This window comes from Dromiciops gliroides, chromosome 4 (assembly GCF_019393635.1).
Source record: "Dromiciops gliroides isolate mDroGli1 chromosome 4, mDroGli1.pri, whole genome shotgun sequence".
NCBI classification, from domain to species: Eukaryota; Metazoa; Chordata; class Mammalia; order Microbiotheria; family Microbiotheriidae; genus Dromiciops; species Dromiciops gliroides.
In genome coordinates this window covers 402,381,061-402,396,336 of record NC_057864.1, presented here as the reverse complement: position 1 = coordinate 402,396,336, position 15,276 = coordinate 402,381,061, and the positions used below count along the sequence as shown (strand labels likewise).

General features: G+C 38.9%; 1 pseudogene; it reads right to left on the bottom strand.

The window, feature by feature from the left end:
* Positions 1 to 445: 445 nt before the first annotated feature.
* LOC122726601 lies at positions 446 to 855 on the bottom strand (annotated as a pseudogene).
* Between the last annotated feature and the right edge of the window lie 14,421 nt (positions 856 to 15,276).

Here is a 15,276-nt window from a genome sequence, read left to right as displayed (position 1 = left end):
GCTTTACTTGTAGCTGCTTTCATATTATTGTCTTCTTCTGAGTTTGTCTTGGTCTTCTCTACCACTGTTGTAATTTTTTATGGTTAAGTTCATTTTTTGTTGTTTGGTCATTTCCCCAGCCTATTTCTTTCTCTTTTTTTTTTGGGGGGGGGGGTGAGGACTAACAAGAAGTACTTTATTTAGAAGGCCAAACACGTTATTACAGTGAGGGGATGGCAGAGGTCATGGTGTTAAATGCTCATTACAAAGTATTTCAGAGAAAGGATGGCAGAGAATCTTCCCTGTGTTTCCCACCTTGAATTTCGAAATAAAATGTCTGCAGTAAGTTTTAAGTCTGAAGTATGAAAATCTGCTTGTCCTCAAGCGGATGTCATTTCTATCCGAGGAAACCATGAAGTGAAAACACTGTTCTTTATTTCTCCATGTTTCAGTGAATGGGAAGGATTCAACCAACAAAATTCATGACCTCAAGATGCAGGATGGTGCTAGCAAAGAGGAAGTCACCAAAAGCTCGTTCTGGAGAGATGCCCTGGAAATCTCCCTTGTTCTGTGGGTTGATCTGTATCCTCAGATAGACCGCCAGGATGAAGCTTCCCACACTGAAGATGAAGCTGGAAAGGAAGGAGTTGAAGGGGAAGATCCCCACGAGGAGACAGTAACCGAACTGCAGCGCCCTGGTCAGCAGGATGTAGATCAGGTAGGCATCCAGGATCTTCAGGCGCTGCGGCATGGTGCTCATGTACTCCTCCAGGAAGCGCGAGATCACCTATGCCACCGAGGCCAGAATGGCTCCACCGTCCTGCCGGCTCCGCAACCAGACCCCACCACCAATCAAGTGGTGCCGTGCCCACGCATGCGCACTACCGACCACCGCCACACTGGCACTCCCCCAGCCTATTTCTTAACGTTGAACTTCATGTCAAATGTGGGCTCTGATCACCTTGGCGGTGAGGAGGCACTACGCCAAACTTTAGGTTTTTCATGCTGCTGTTTTCACAGCTAGTTCTGGAGGTCTGTAAGTTTTCAGTGCTTCCAAGGCGGTATTATTATCCGGGAGGTGTGGTCACTGCTCTCCTCCTCTACATTCTGTTTTCTTTTTCCCCAGGTCCCTGCTCCACTGTAGTCACAAGTGCTGGTGCCTCTTGGCCCTGGAACTGTGAACAGGGCCTTTGCTCCCTTGTGACAAACCACAAGCACTCTTCTCAGTCTTGGAACTGCAAGCTAGAGCTATTTATCAGCAATAGAGTTAGTTGCCAATTAGTGGCAGCTGCCACCAGTGCCAGCAAAAGGTCCCCTGTAATCTTAAGGCACTAGGTTAAGTATCAAGGATATATAGACAAAGTCCCTGCCCTCAAGCAGCTTACATTCTAGCAGGAAGGGATACAAAATGTACACAAATAAGTATAATACAAGGGAAATCAAAGGAGAGACCATTAAGAAGAAAAAAGATCAATATTTCCTAGATTCAGAGAGCAGTAGTGCTAAGTGGTTGGAGAGATTAAAAAAAAAAAAAGCTTAGATAATGGGGCAGCTAGGTGGCGCAGTGGATAAAGCACTGACCTTGGATTCAGGAGGACCTGAGTTCAAATCCAGCCTCAGACACTTGACACTTAACTAGCTGTGTGACCCTGGGCAAATCACTCAACCCTCATTGCCCTGCAAAAAAAAAAGAAAAAGAAAACAAACCAAAAAAAAAAAAAACTTAGATAAGACATTATGGTCCCTGTCCTTATAATGCTTAATACCTGACCTGTGTGATGTTGGGCAAGGCCTCAGCTTATCTGTAAAATAAGGTGATTCTAGTAAATGTTCTATGAGGTCTCTTCTAGTTCTAGGAACCTATGGACATGACAGACGTGGCATGCCTGGGTCAGCCAAGCTGGTCCTTCAGGTTCAGCACTGCAAAGGAATGAGATATTTGTGGAAGATTTAGCAACAAATAAAAGAAGTTTACTCATTCACATAATAGGAAGGACATTCAGAACAGAGATAGCCTTGATTTACTTAAGTATAACTTTCCTATCCTGGAGTTGATTAGGATTCTAGTTTCCAGCCAGAAGTGTCAGGGCCCAGCTGGAGAGACTCATTGATTTTTGGTACTCTTCTGATCAAGAAGCTATGTCACGGGGCAGCTAGGTGGCGCAGTAGATGGAGCACCGGTCCAGGATTCAGGAGGACCTGAGTTCAAATCCAGCCTCAGACACTTGACACTTACTAGCTGTGTGACCCTGGGCAAGTCACTTAACCCTCATTGCCCTGCCAAAAAAAAAAAAAAAAAGAAGCTATGTCAATACTCTGAGCCTTTAGTCCCTGAGCCAATTAAGTCTCAAAGACAGTTTCAGTCTTTTTTAAGGAAAAGTACTAGGCCAAAACACTTGGGGTGAGGGGACCCCCTTAGATATTCCTCTTCTTACAACATTGAAGACTATTTTGTAATATGGGAATTGTTTCTACTGATGCAGATTGTAAATTGTATATAAGTTACGGTCATAGAAACCCACCTGAGGCTCAAAGAGGTTAAGGAATTTACTCCATGGTCACACGGGTGGTATATAAAGTTGGGTAGGACATAGGCCTGATTCCAACTGTAGCATTATAACAATTGCAACACTTCAAGACTGTCTGTCCATTCACAAATAACTAACTAGGGGATAAAGCAACACAAGAAGTACATTGGTATTGTTCAGGCATTTCATTCACGTCCAGTTCTTTGTGACTCCATTTAGGGTCTTCTTGACAAAGATATTGAAGTGGTTCATCTCATTACAGAGGTGCAAAACATTATATTAGTATCATTACTTTATTTTATTTTATTTGTATTTTTTGGTGAGGCAAGTGGGGTTAAGTGACTTGCCCAGGGGCACATAGCTGGTAAGTGTTAAGTGTCTGAGGCCAGATTTGAACTCAGGTCCTCCCGAATCCAGGGCCGGGGCTCTATCCACTGCGCCACCTAGCTGTCCCATATTAGTATCATTACTGACTGGGCATGGGGGGTAGAAATCAGGGCAGTTTTATTTGAAGAAATTATATTCTATTTGGGTTTTAAAGGATGAGTAAGAATTTGGTAGAGAAGGGGGAAAGGAGAATATGAAGTTTTACTAATTCCAACTCTTTACTATTACTTTCACTTTTGTATTTTCCATCAGTAAATAAAAGTTAATAGGAATAAACTAAGTCTTATACTTGTGTTAAAAAAAAAAAACCTTCTTAAGTACAAGATGGCAGAAAGGGGGTAAAATGCTATTTGAAAAAAAGAATCCGGGGTTTTAGTTGTCTTCAAGTTCAATATGAATCAATAATGTAATATAACAGCTACATTAAGAAAGGGATAATTTTTAAAGACAGCTTATAATCCTATTGTACTCTGCCCTATTCAGACTACATCTAGGATATTGTTTTTAGTTCTGGATACCCCATTTTCAGAAAGGAAAATGGATAAAGTAGAACATTCAGAAAAGGAAAACTGAAAATGTGAAGAAGACCCATAAAATCATATCATATAAGGTTTGGTTAAATGAACTGGGTGGGGGGGGTGTATTATTACCCTGGAAAAGAAAAAACTAAGGGAGGAACATGATAACTATATTAAAATATTTTAAGAATAGTCACTTTGAAAAGAGATCAGACTTGTTTTGTTTGATTCTGGAATAATGAATAATGATGCCAGAATAATGCCAACAAGGTAGATTTCAGTTGAATATATGGAAGAAATTCCTAGTTTTTCCAAAGTAGAGTTGATGTAGAGGGGTGGATTTAATTGATCAAATAGATCATTAAGCATCCCAAAGAATTACAAGACTCAATGATTCCATTTCCTAAGTTTTATTAGAAGACTGGTGGCCACAGGGAGAGCACTCAAAGGAGAAAAGCAAGGTGTCTCAAGTAGGAAGAAGAAAAACGATTATATTTATAGTAGTAGTAGAAAAGCAGGTTATCTCCTCATTATCTTAATCTCCTCCTTAGGGAGGTTCATATCCTAATTTGGATGTCTTGGGGTCCTAAGACTTCCTTCAATGCAGGTAATTTTTTCCTCAGGGATGTGGTTTTGGGGTTTAAACATCATAAGGTGAACCTAAAGACACATTTGGTCTTTTCTGCACATGTTCATAAAGACATGTGTAAACTTGTCAGACCCCGAGGGTCTCTCTGTTTAGGATATTTCTTTACTTTAAGATCTGATTTCTAGATGCAGTTTCTGGGTCCTGTCTTCTAGGAATATTAATGGATATTAATGGCTATTAATGATTAACGGTCCCTGCTTACTGTCTCCTTAGGCTTCTGTTGATAGTGTTTTGCTGATTAAAAACTCAAATCTTAGTTTCTCTGTTAACCCTTTTAGCTACTATTGATCAAGTGTTAGGTTATCTCTTAACCCTTTTTAGCCTCCTACATCAGAATGGGGTGCCTTAGGAGGTCTTTAAGTAAAGCTTTTTAATCATTTGTTAAATACATGGATAGGAGTTCCTTTTTCAAGTATGAGATGGTGCTTCTTTTTGAGTGGGACAATTTTAGTCTCTGAGAAGAGAGGAATCAGAAATAGTTATGTGAGAAATTCTGAAAAAGCAAGCCGTTCACTCAGAGTAAAGATGACCAAAGTGTCCTTGTTTCCAGTTATCTACTTTGCATATGATGAGCATAAAGGACTTTAAGACTGAAATTCTGGGGAGGGAAGGGAGGGTGGGAGAAAAAACATTTGGAACTAAAATTCCTGTGAAAACAAATCTTGATACCTATCCTTATATGTAACTGGAAAATATTAAATTACTTTTTCTTTGTCTTTTTGTTTGTTTTTAGGCAATGGGGGTTAAGTGACTTGCCCACAGTCACACAGCTAGTAAATGTCAAGTGTCTAAGGCCAGATTTGAACTCAGGTCCTCCTGAATCCAGGGCCGGTGCTTTAACCACTGCACCATCTAGCTGCCTCTAAATTACTTTTTTAAATGTTAATTATTATTTAAAAAAGAATAAACTAAGGAAGGAAGTAAAAAAAGACTGAAATTCTGATGCACTACAACTTCTTGGTAACTGTGGAACAATTGTATGTTGCCTATTTGTGCCTTGGCTAAAAGAAGTGGAGATTTTTATTTCTCACCATAAGATAAAGTTGAGTCATTTCATCTAAGAGATTCTGTTTTAGAACAAAAGGAGAGGTCAAGATTACACTTCCAAGGGGCAAGATCAGACCTTCAAGTAGTTCTGAAAAGAGTTCTCAGAACTGAGTTACAAAAAGACTTCCAAGTCTTCACTACCATTTGCAGCTTGGAATTGTGAATTGGAGCAAAAGCTTTGCTAATGGCCACGTGTACTTTAAATATATAAATATGTGTATTTATGTATGTACACACACATATATGTCATTCTACATGACGAGCAAAATAAAATAATGTATGGATCATTTCTCTCTGAAGTAAAATAGTACTTCTCAATTTAAATAAGGATAAAGTCATTCTTGCCCTGCTAAAATAATTTTAAAATTATATCTATTCCGCATATTATCTCATGCTGGTAATGTGTTTTAGATAGACAGAGGCATAGATATGTCCCTGATTTAGCTAATCAAGTTTCCTCATGAGATCTGCATACCTGCAGTTGATTTTCAAATTGATAATAATGAATCATTAGCTGGATCCCTACTTCCCAGAGCTTTGACTATCATATTATTTGATATTTTTTCAATTTTTCCTCCTCTGGCCAGTGGAAAAGTAGAATTATCTATTTTCAAAGGATATAATGACATTAATGACAGTGGCAGTATGGTTCTTATGGTCAAGAATTATTAAATCTGGTGGAAGTGCCCCCTTCCAACCCTGGAACATTCAATTTATTGGACCTATTTGGCTGGTTTCCACTAGTCTATTCAAAATGACATTGTGCCTTGGATAATAATCCCACTAGATCAAGGACAGCAGTGGCAGAGTATGTATGGGAGTGTTTCATTCGGTGCCCTACAGGAATGACAATGCTTATCTTTATTGCCAAATCTCATGGTGTTATTGAACACTTTACAGTGTCATCTGGCTCTGGGAGTAAAATACCATTCTGAAAACTGGGTAAAGGATCCCTCCCAAATGAAAAAGTTAGAGGCTGGAGCCATAAATTGATGGAATATGTGACGTTTTCATTCCTTCTGGGGCCAAAAGGCTGTTGTTGAGACACAGGGATTTAATGTCCTTGGCTGCCCTCCACTCCAGGTAGAATTCTTTCGTATAAACAGTGGCTGTCTACCAGCAGTTGGAACCAAATATTTGCAGAGGATGCAGCTGCACCCTTCTTCCCCACCTTTCCTTCCACAGAGCCATTCAAGTAGGAGACAAGGTCTTCCCTTTTTGTTTGATTCTATTCCTCACCATATCACTGAGATGAGAAAGCAGTTCCAGATTGAGTCCCGGAGGCCAATAGCTTCCTCACATATTGGACATATCTGTCCAATATCTACTGTCACAAGTAGGTTCAGTAAATTCACTCCCCTAATTTTATTGGGAAGAAATAGGGGTTCAATGAAGGCTCTTTAAAGGGAAATAAAACTATCTCTTACCACCCTTTTTATTGTTCTGTACAGGAAATTGAGAGTATTATTGAAGATCATGCCAGTCTTAAGATAAAAATTTGATACAGGGTAAAATAAAAGTATTTATTTCATCTAGTTTCTGCCTTATTGCTAATTTTGACTTATCTATGAAGTCTAGTCAAGGTCTTCTTAAACTTTTTCCATTCACAACTCCTTTTCTCTTGAGAAATTTTTACACGTTCCTGGGCATATAGGTATACAAAATACAAATCAAACTTTTGTTGCCAGGTTTTTTGCGACCCCCCCCATTCAGTTCCATGACCACATATGGGATTATGACCCACAGTTTAAGAAGCTTTGGTCCAGATCAGTGGTCATATTAATTATTATACTATGTTGACCCCTAGTTTAAGTGATAGAAGACTTAATCCTTCTATTATTATTATTGAATAAAATTATTGATATAATTCCTATCAATTATTTCTTCAATGTCCTCCAACCAGCTAACTCCTGTAGCTATATCACTTATCTTCCTTTGTTCATTTTATGGTAGGGTTATTACCTTGGAACTATGAAGTCACATATTTTCAAAATGGCAGTTTGAGATAAATTCAGCAAGGAGTCAGTCAACTAGTATTTATTAAGTACCTACTGTGTGCCAGAAACTGTGCTGAGAAGAGGATAAGAAAGCAAAGAAATTCTTTGGAAAGTTCAGCTGCTTTCTGACATGATTGAATGAACTCTTGAATATGCTGACAGAGTAAATCGGTTTGGGAATACATGCTTTCTGTTTTCAAAATTCTTCCTTTGGGAAATAGAGTTGGGCAAATAGACTCAAGAAAAATTGAATAGATGTGGATCATTTTCCTGCTATGCAAACCAAAACATTCTAGGCACTTCAAAAGATTCAGCTAACCCTATAATTTTCATTTTTCTCAGTCCTCAAGCCTCTGTTCCTTATGGTTTTGCTCAACACCAGAAGCAGAAACACCAGAATTCTCCTGAGAAAAAAAATGCACTTTTGTAACTCACAACCACATTCTAAGGATCAAGAAGTTAAATGAGATGATAGTACATGTATAACCTCTATCAGATTGCTTGCTGTCTTGGGGATCAGAGAAGGGAGAAAGGGAGAAAAAATTGCAACTCAAAATCTTACAAAAATGAATGCTGAAAACTATCTTTACATGTAATTGGGGAAAATACTATTAAGGAAAAAAAGTTAAATCAGAATGAAAGAAATGTGCAGACGTGAAGTCAATCTTCAAATCAACTCGGTACCTTAATATGGTTCACATTTCTATAGAATTTGAAGTTTTTCCTCATGATTACCCTGTGAGGTACCTTGAGTGTACTATCCTTGTAGGCAGAAGTTTTATTACCTTTACTTTGTCAGTGAGGCAATGAGCTTCAGTGATATGCCAATGGTCACACAGATAAGTGATTTGAAGCCAGATCTTCTTACCATAACCCTAGTGCCCTTTTCCCTATACCTTAATGTCTATCAAACCTCTTTTCTAAAAGCAAGGCTTAAATTTAATGTCAGGAGCAATCTCACCATCAGTGAGATTAAGAATGAGCACAATATAATAAAAATGACAATTCTACTTAATCTACTTATTCAGTGCTATCCCAATTAAACTCCCCAAAATTATTTTGTTGAGCTAGAAAAAATCATTTAAAAATTCATTTGGAAGAACAAAAGGTCAAGAAGATCAAAAGAATTAATGAAAAATGTAAACAATGGAGGTCTAACATAATGATATCATAAATTGTACTATGAGATTATCTGGTACTAGCTAAGAAATAGAATGATGGATCAGTAGAACACAGTAGGTATATAATACACAGTTGTTTGTCCTTCATTTTCAAAGAGGATCAATGACATCATGAGAGTGATGGCTTGACTTGAGTATAAGTTGGATTTAAGTGAGACAGATTTGCACAAACTCATCAGCCTCATTCTCTCTTCATAGTCATCAAAGTCCACTGATAGGACAAAAGTCTAGACAACTGGCCATACTTTAGGATGCGGTAGATGATCTGGGCATCTTTAATGTCTGACCAAGCTCTATGAGTTCCACAGAGACTGCTTTAGCTATCTTCATAGCCATAGGCACTAACTGTTCTCATCCTCCCATTCCACTAGAGAAAGTCTTCACAAGCTTAGGTAGACATCCCTCCTTACTCAACAGTGAGTTTGAGGCCCATCAGTTCCCTTCAACCTGGTTTAGCCAGTCTCCCAAGTTGGTTTTACCAGGATGTGGTAGCTACACGTGCTAGAGCTTCTTGGAGCTACAGGTGAGAGTTGGGTAGGAGGTGGACACCAAAGATGGATGAGCAGCCATAAAAAGGGCTCAGCAAATCCTCACACCAGAGGTGCTCATCCTCCCTGAACACCCTGTACACCACAATACAATACACAGTAGTAAGTGACTAGAGTAACCTCCTGTTTGGTAATCACAAAGATTTAAGTTTTTGTGATAAGAACTCACTATATGATAAAAATTGCTAGGAAAACTAGAAATTAGTCAGGCAGAAATTAGGTATAGATCAATATCTTACACTTTACCAAGATAAATTCAAAGTGGATACATATCATAAGCAAATTAGAGGAGTATGGATAATATTACCTATCAGATTTATGAATAAGAGAATTTATGAAGAAACAAGAGATAGAGAGCATTGTGGGACATAAAATGGATAATTTTGATTAAATTAAATTTAAAAGGTTATGTACAAATAAAACCAATGTAGCCAAGATTAAAAGGAAAACAAAAAAATTGGGGGGGGGGAGATTTTATAGTCAGTGTCTTGGATAAAGTCCCCATATCTCAAATATATAGAGAACTAAGGCAAATTTATAAGGTTATGAGTCATTCATCAATTGATAAATGGTCAAAGGATATAAACGGGCAGTTTTGGGGAGAAGAAATCAAAGTTATATATAGTCATATGGAAAAATGCTCCAAATCATGGCAGGTAAAAGGGGCAACTCAGTGGATAGAGTGCCAGTCCTGAAGTCAGAAAGAATCATCTTCCTGAGCTGAAATATGGCCTCAGACACTTACTAGCTGGGTGACCCTGAGCAAGTCACTTAACCCTATTTGCCTCAGTTCCTCATCTGTAAAATGAGCTGAAGAGGGAAAGGGCAAACCACTCTAGTATCTTTGCCAAGAAAACCCCAAATAGGGTCAGGAAGAGTTGGACATGACTGAGCAACAAAAATAACACTGAGGCAACTTTTCTTGGCAAGTTTATTTACAGTGACATGATTAGCTGCAAAGCCAGGGAACCCAATGGGATGAAAAAGACCATTTTTATTGAGACCCAAAAGGAGAAGGAGGAGGGGGTAGCTGATAAGCCTTACCCCTGGGAGAAATGACTTGGCCATCAGTTGCGGCTGATCATTCCCCTCTCTGACAATTAAGGAATGTTCATTGTTTTCTGGGCCTAAACTACCTTTAGTGGTCTTGGCTAGAAAATCAGAACCACTCCAATCAGGATCATTCTGGTTAGCTATCCCTTTAAGAGAGACTAAACCACCCCTAATTTTGACCAGGAGAGACAAGGTACAGAGGTACCTTCTGGAGGAGCTCAGTCTAAACTAGTTCTTTGTTTGCAAATAAACAAAGCAGGGGTCCTAGGTTAAACTAGTTAGCAAGCAAAATGTCTCTGGGGTTAGTTGAAAGCCATAGCATCACTCCCATTCAACTATACCTCTAAACCAATTGAGATTGGGACAGAGTATTTTTATGGCATATACTGATAATTCTAAAAATCAATGCAGCATAAATACTAATTACATTATAAAATCAATACAATAGGGGAAGCTAGGTGGCACAGTGGATAAAGCACTGGCCCTGGATTCAGAAAGACCTGAGTTCAAAATCTGGCCTCAGACATTTGACACTTACTAGCTGTGTGACCCTGGGCAAGTCACTTAACCCTCATTGCCCGCAAAACAAAACAAAAAAAAATAAAATAAATACAGTAGAGATCAGAGGTCATTTTAATTTTATCTTTAACATTACTAATTAAAGAAATGTAAATTAAACCAACTCTGAGGTACCATCTCACAGCTATCAGATTGGCTAAAATGATAGAAAGGGAAAATAACCAATACTGGAGGGGATGTGGAAAAATTGGGACACTAATACATTGTTGGTAGAATTGTAAAATGGAACCATTTTGGAGATCAGTTTGGAATTATGCCAAAGAGTTATAAAACTGTATATACCCTTTGACCCAGCAATACCACTATTAGGTCTGTTTTCCAAGGTGATCAGGGAAAAAGAAAAAGATCTTATATGTTCTAAAACATTTATAGCTGCTCTCTTTGTGGTGGCAAAGAACTGGAAATCGAGAGGATGCCTACCAATTTGGGAATGGCTAAATAAGTTGTGGTATATGATTGTGATGAAATACTACTGTGCTGTAAGAAATGACAAGCAGGGGGCAGCTAGGTGGAGCAGTGGATAGAGCACCAGCCCTGGATTCAGGAGGACCTGAGTTCAAGTCCAGCCTCAGACCCTTGACACTTACTAGCTATGTGACCCTGGGCAAGTCACTTAACCCCAATTGCCTCACCAAAAAAAAAAAAATGACAAGCAGGTTGGTTTTAGAAAAACATGGAAAGACTTGCATGAAATAATGCAGAATGAAATGAGCAAAACCAAGAGAAAGCTGTATTACAGAAACAGCAGTATTGTTCCAAGAGTAACCCTGAATGAACCAAGCTATTCTGAGGGATATGATCATTCAAATCAACTACAAAGGAATTATAAAAGAAAATGCTATCCACCTTCAGAGAAAGAACTGATATAGATATATAGATATATGGAAGTATATATTGTATGGTTCCACATTTATATCTACATGAAATATTGACCTTCTCTAAGGTAGTTGGTGTAGGCAGGAAAGGAAATCAAAATGTAACCAAAAGATTTTTTTTAAATGAGCACACAAGTTTTGTTCCAGGCTGTCCATGATGGGTCAGGAGAGAGAATGGGGATAGCAGAGTGGGCTCCCAAAGGGAAAGGAAAGGGAACAGCATTTATTAAGTGTCAACTATGTGTCAGGCATTATGCTAAATGCTTTACAAAGATTATCTCATTTGACCCTCACATTAACCCTGTTAGTAGGAATCATTATTAGCCCATTTTATAGTTGAAGAAACTGAGGCAGACAGAGGTTAAGTGACTTGCCCAGGATCACAGAGCTAGATGTATCTGAGGTCAAATTTGAACTCAATTCTTCCTGACTCCAGGTCCAGCTCTCTACCTAGATGCCATAGGAAACAGAGAAGAGATAGAAGAGTCTCGAGGGCCAAAAAGATCTTCCAGTGACCATCTATTACTCCTACTACAACCCTAACACAAAGCTAACCTAGGAGGGGAGTGAAAAAAACAAAGGGTTCTTTCTATCCAACAAACTTTCTTGTAATTGTGGCCCAGACTCCAAAGATTAGAGAAATATTGTTCAGAATGTTCAGAAAGAATAAGATATTTGCTATGGAGTTAAAATATGGGATCTTACCTTTGGTACACACACACACACACACACACACACACATTGCTGAAGTCTACATGACTTCTAATTAATTGATTTAATTAAAATTGGTTGCTCTGTTGCCCCTTTGGTTCCCAACACATGTGCGTGTGTATGCACAAACATGAACGGAGCAGTGTTGAAGGCTCCTCATAAACACACTGGAATGTTACATGAACTGACCTCCTCGGGCCACCTTGTAAAAATGGCACTGAAAGCTGGTAAGTGGTTGGTGAAGAGAAAAACAGGTCACAAAGCCTTTGAAAAATGCAGAGAACAGTTTAAATGAAAACACTAAGGTTTTCTCCTCTTTCCTCCCATCTCTCTCAAACAGTATTCAATATATAGTGTTTATAACAATTCTCTTTCCACCTTCTTCTCTCTGAATGTCCCATCGAAGGAGACATTGTAAGTAAGAATCTGGCTTGCTTCTATGCTTTTCAGCAAGACTAAATAAGCAGCACAGTTGAATTTGGACTTGGGTCTCAACAAAGAGTTCATATGGGCAAAGAAAATTGGGTAAAGTCTTGGGGTTACAGTACCCCGAAGGAAGAAAGGATTTTGGCCATGGATTTAGGTTACAAGTTTAACACCATCTGAGATGCCTAAAGCCAATAACTGCCAAACTATTTGGTCATGGAACATCATGAGACGTTAAGAAGAGACACTTCTGATTAAGTTGGTGGCATGAAAGGTTATAGAGGAGCCTGGCTTTCCCACAGACATTCCAGCAAAGTTCTAAAAATTCATCAGGAGTAAGAATAGCAAACAAAAAACAAAGAGACTCGACAATACTCTCCTCCATCCAGTCCAAAACTATACAAGAAGACTTCCAGAAGCCCGTGATCATTTTTAAGCAGGGGGGGGGAGATAGGAAACTAGGGCCAAAAGCCAATGGGATTTCAACCTGGACCTGTCAGAGCTACAAGGAACTGGAGCAACATCCACAGTTCAGTGCACAGAGAGTAATGGACAGACAGTACTCATTCACCTTGGGTCTTCTAGGAGTTCTAGTCGCCCATACCACACCCACAACAAAATACAGGGTCACTATGGGGCAGCTAGGTGGCTCAGTGAATAGAGCACCATCCCTGGATTCAGGAAGACCTGAGTTCAAATCCAGCCTCAGACACGACTCTTAGTGGCTGTGTGACCCTGGGCAAATCATTTAACACCAATTGCCTCACTAAAAAAAAAAAATACAGGGTCACTGGCCAGTAGCCTTCACTGGAGCTGTAGCAAGAGAAAGTATCATTGCCTAGGCAGCCCACCCAGCCTGGTGGGTAACCAAGAGGCAAACCATTGCTTAGAGATGTAGTATCCAAGCAACATGCTTATGAGTGGAGGCCTGATACTGGGGTGATCTATGACATGTGATTGGAGTCTGTTAGGACCCCAATAAGAAAGGTATGTATAAGGAGAAGGAGGCAGTTTGATGGTGCAGTGTATAGAATACTGGGTCTGAAATCAGGAAGAACTGAGTTCACACCTAATCTCATATACTTGCAACTATGTGATCCTGGGCAAATCACTTACTCTTTGTCTTTCTCAGTTTCCTCATCTGTAGAATGGTGATAATAGTAACTACTTTCCAGGGTTCTTGTGAGGACAAAATGTGGTAATATTTGCAAACCTTAAAGCACTATATAAATGCTAGGTATAAGAATGGCAAAAATCTACATCAGCCCACCAGGAGAAAAACCCAGAAGGCAGGAATTCCAGCAGAGGGGCGGAGCCTAACTCTAACCATTTGATAGAAAATTGCACTAATATCCAGACTACAGAGGGGATGGAACCAAGCAAGACCTGCTTACCTTCTCTAAGAGTAAAGAAGGGAGCAGATTATACTGTTGTTGTTGAGTTGTTTCAGTCATATCCAACTCTTCATGACCCCATTTGGGGTTTTCTTGGCAAAGATATTGGAGTGGTTTGTCATTTCCTTCTCCAGTTCATTTCACAGATGAGGAAACTGAGGCAAATAGGGTTAAGTGATGTGCCCAAGGCCACACAGCTAGTAAGTGTCTGAGGCCAGATTTGAACTCAGGAAGATGAATCTTCCTGACTCCAGGCCAGACACTCTATCCACTGTGCCACTTAGCTATTCTAGCACCAAGTCTCAATTCATAAACTGAGGCTGGAGGTCTAAGTAAACAGAAGAAAACACAATGAAGGAATACAATAAATTAATAAAAAAAAAAACCATGGGGCAAATAAACCTAGAAGATAGGAATGGCTCCACAACAAATACAATTAACACTTGACACAAAAGAACGGTTTGGTCTTCACAGGGACTACAATCAGGATCAGAAGCAATGAGGCAAAAGATAGAAATGGACATTTGAGCCCTTGAGGAATAAATTAGAAAACATAGCTTAGAACAGAAGTTGGGAAACCTCACCCCAAGTAGCAGACACAACTCAATAATTCCATGAAATAACAATAAATATTTAAACAAAGTAAAAAAAATTAAAAAGAGAAGAAGAGGAAAAGTATCTTCTAACAAAAACAACTGATTTAGAAAAGAAATCTAAGAAAGAGAATTTAAGAATCATCAGCGTCACTGAAAACCATGAAGAAACAAAAAAAAACCCCTAGATATATTTCATGAAATCATCAAAGAAAACCGACCAGATTAATTAGGGGACAGCAAGGTAAAAGCTGAAAGAATCTATCAATCACTTCCTGAAAGAACTTCCAAGTTAAAAACATCCAGGCATGCCATGGTCAATTTCTAAAGCTTCCAAGTCAAAGAAAAAAAAATATTACAAGTGAAATTAAAGAATTCAAGTACAAAGGAACTATAGCCAGAACCAAACAAAGCCATCTTGCAACTACTATAAAGGAAAGATAATCTTGGACTATGATATGTCAAAAGAAAAAGGCTTACAACCAAGAATATCTTACCTCATAAAACTGAGTATAATCCTATAGGGTAAAAGAAAATGTACCTTTAATAAAATAAAGGAATTTGAAACATTTTGATGAAAAGACCAGAATTGGTAGAATCTTTTAAACACAAATATGGAAACATGATTACATGGCATCTTCTGTGCCTACTTGTGTCCTACTTGAGATGGCTCTTTTTCCCTTTCCTACAAACTCCCAAACCTCAAGGTTGGAGTACTCTAGGGCAAATCCCAGAATTTATGAAACTGGGATAGGCCACCTGTTCCAAATCTCTGGAGGACTGTCCCAGGTGATAGCAAAATGAAGTGATT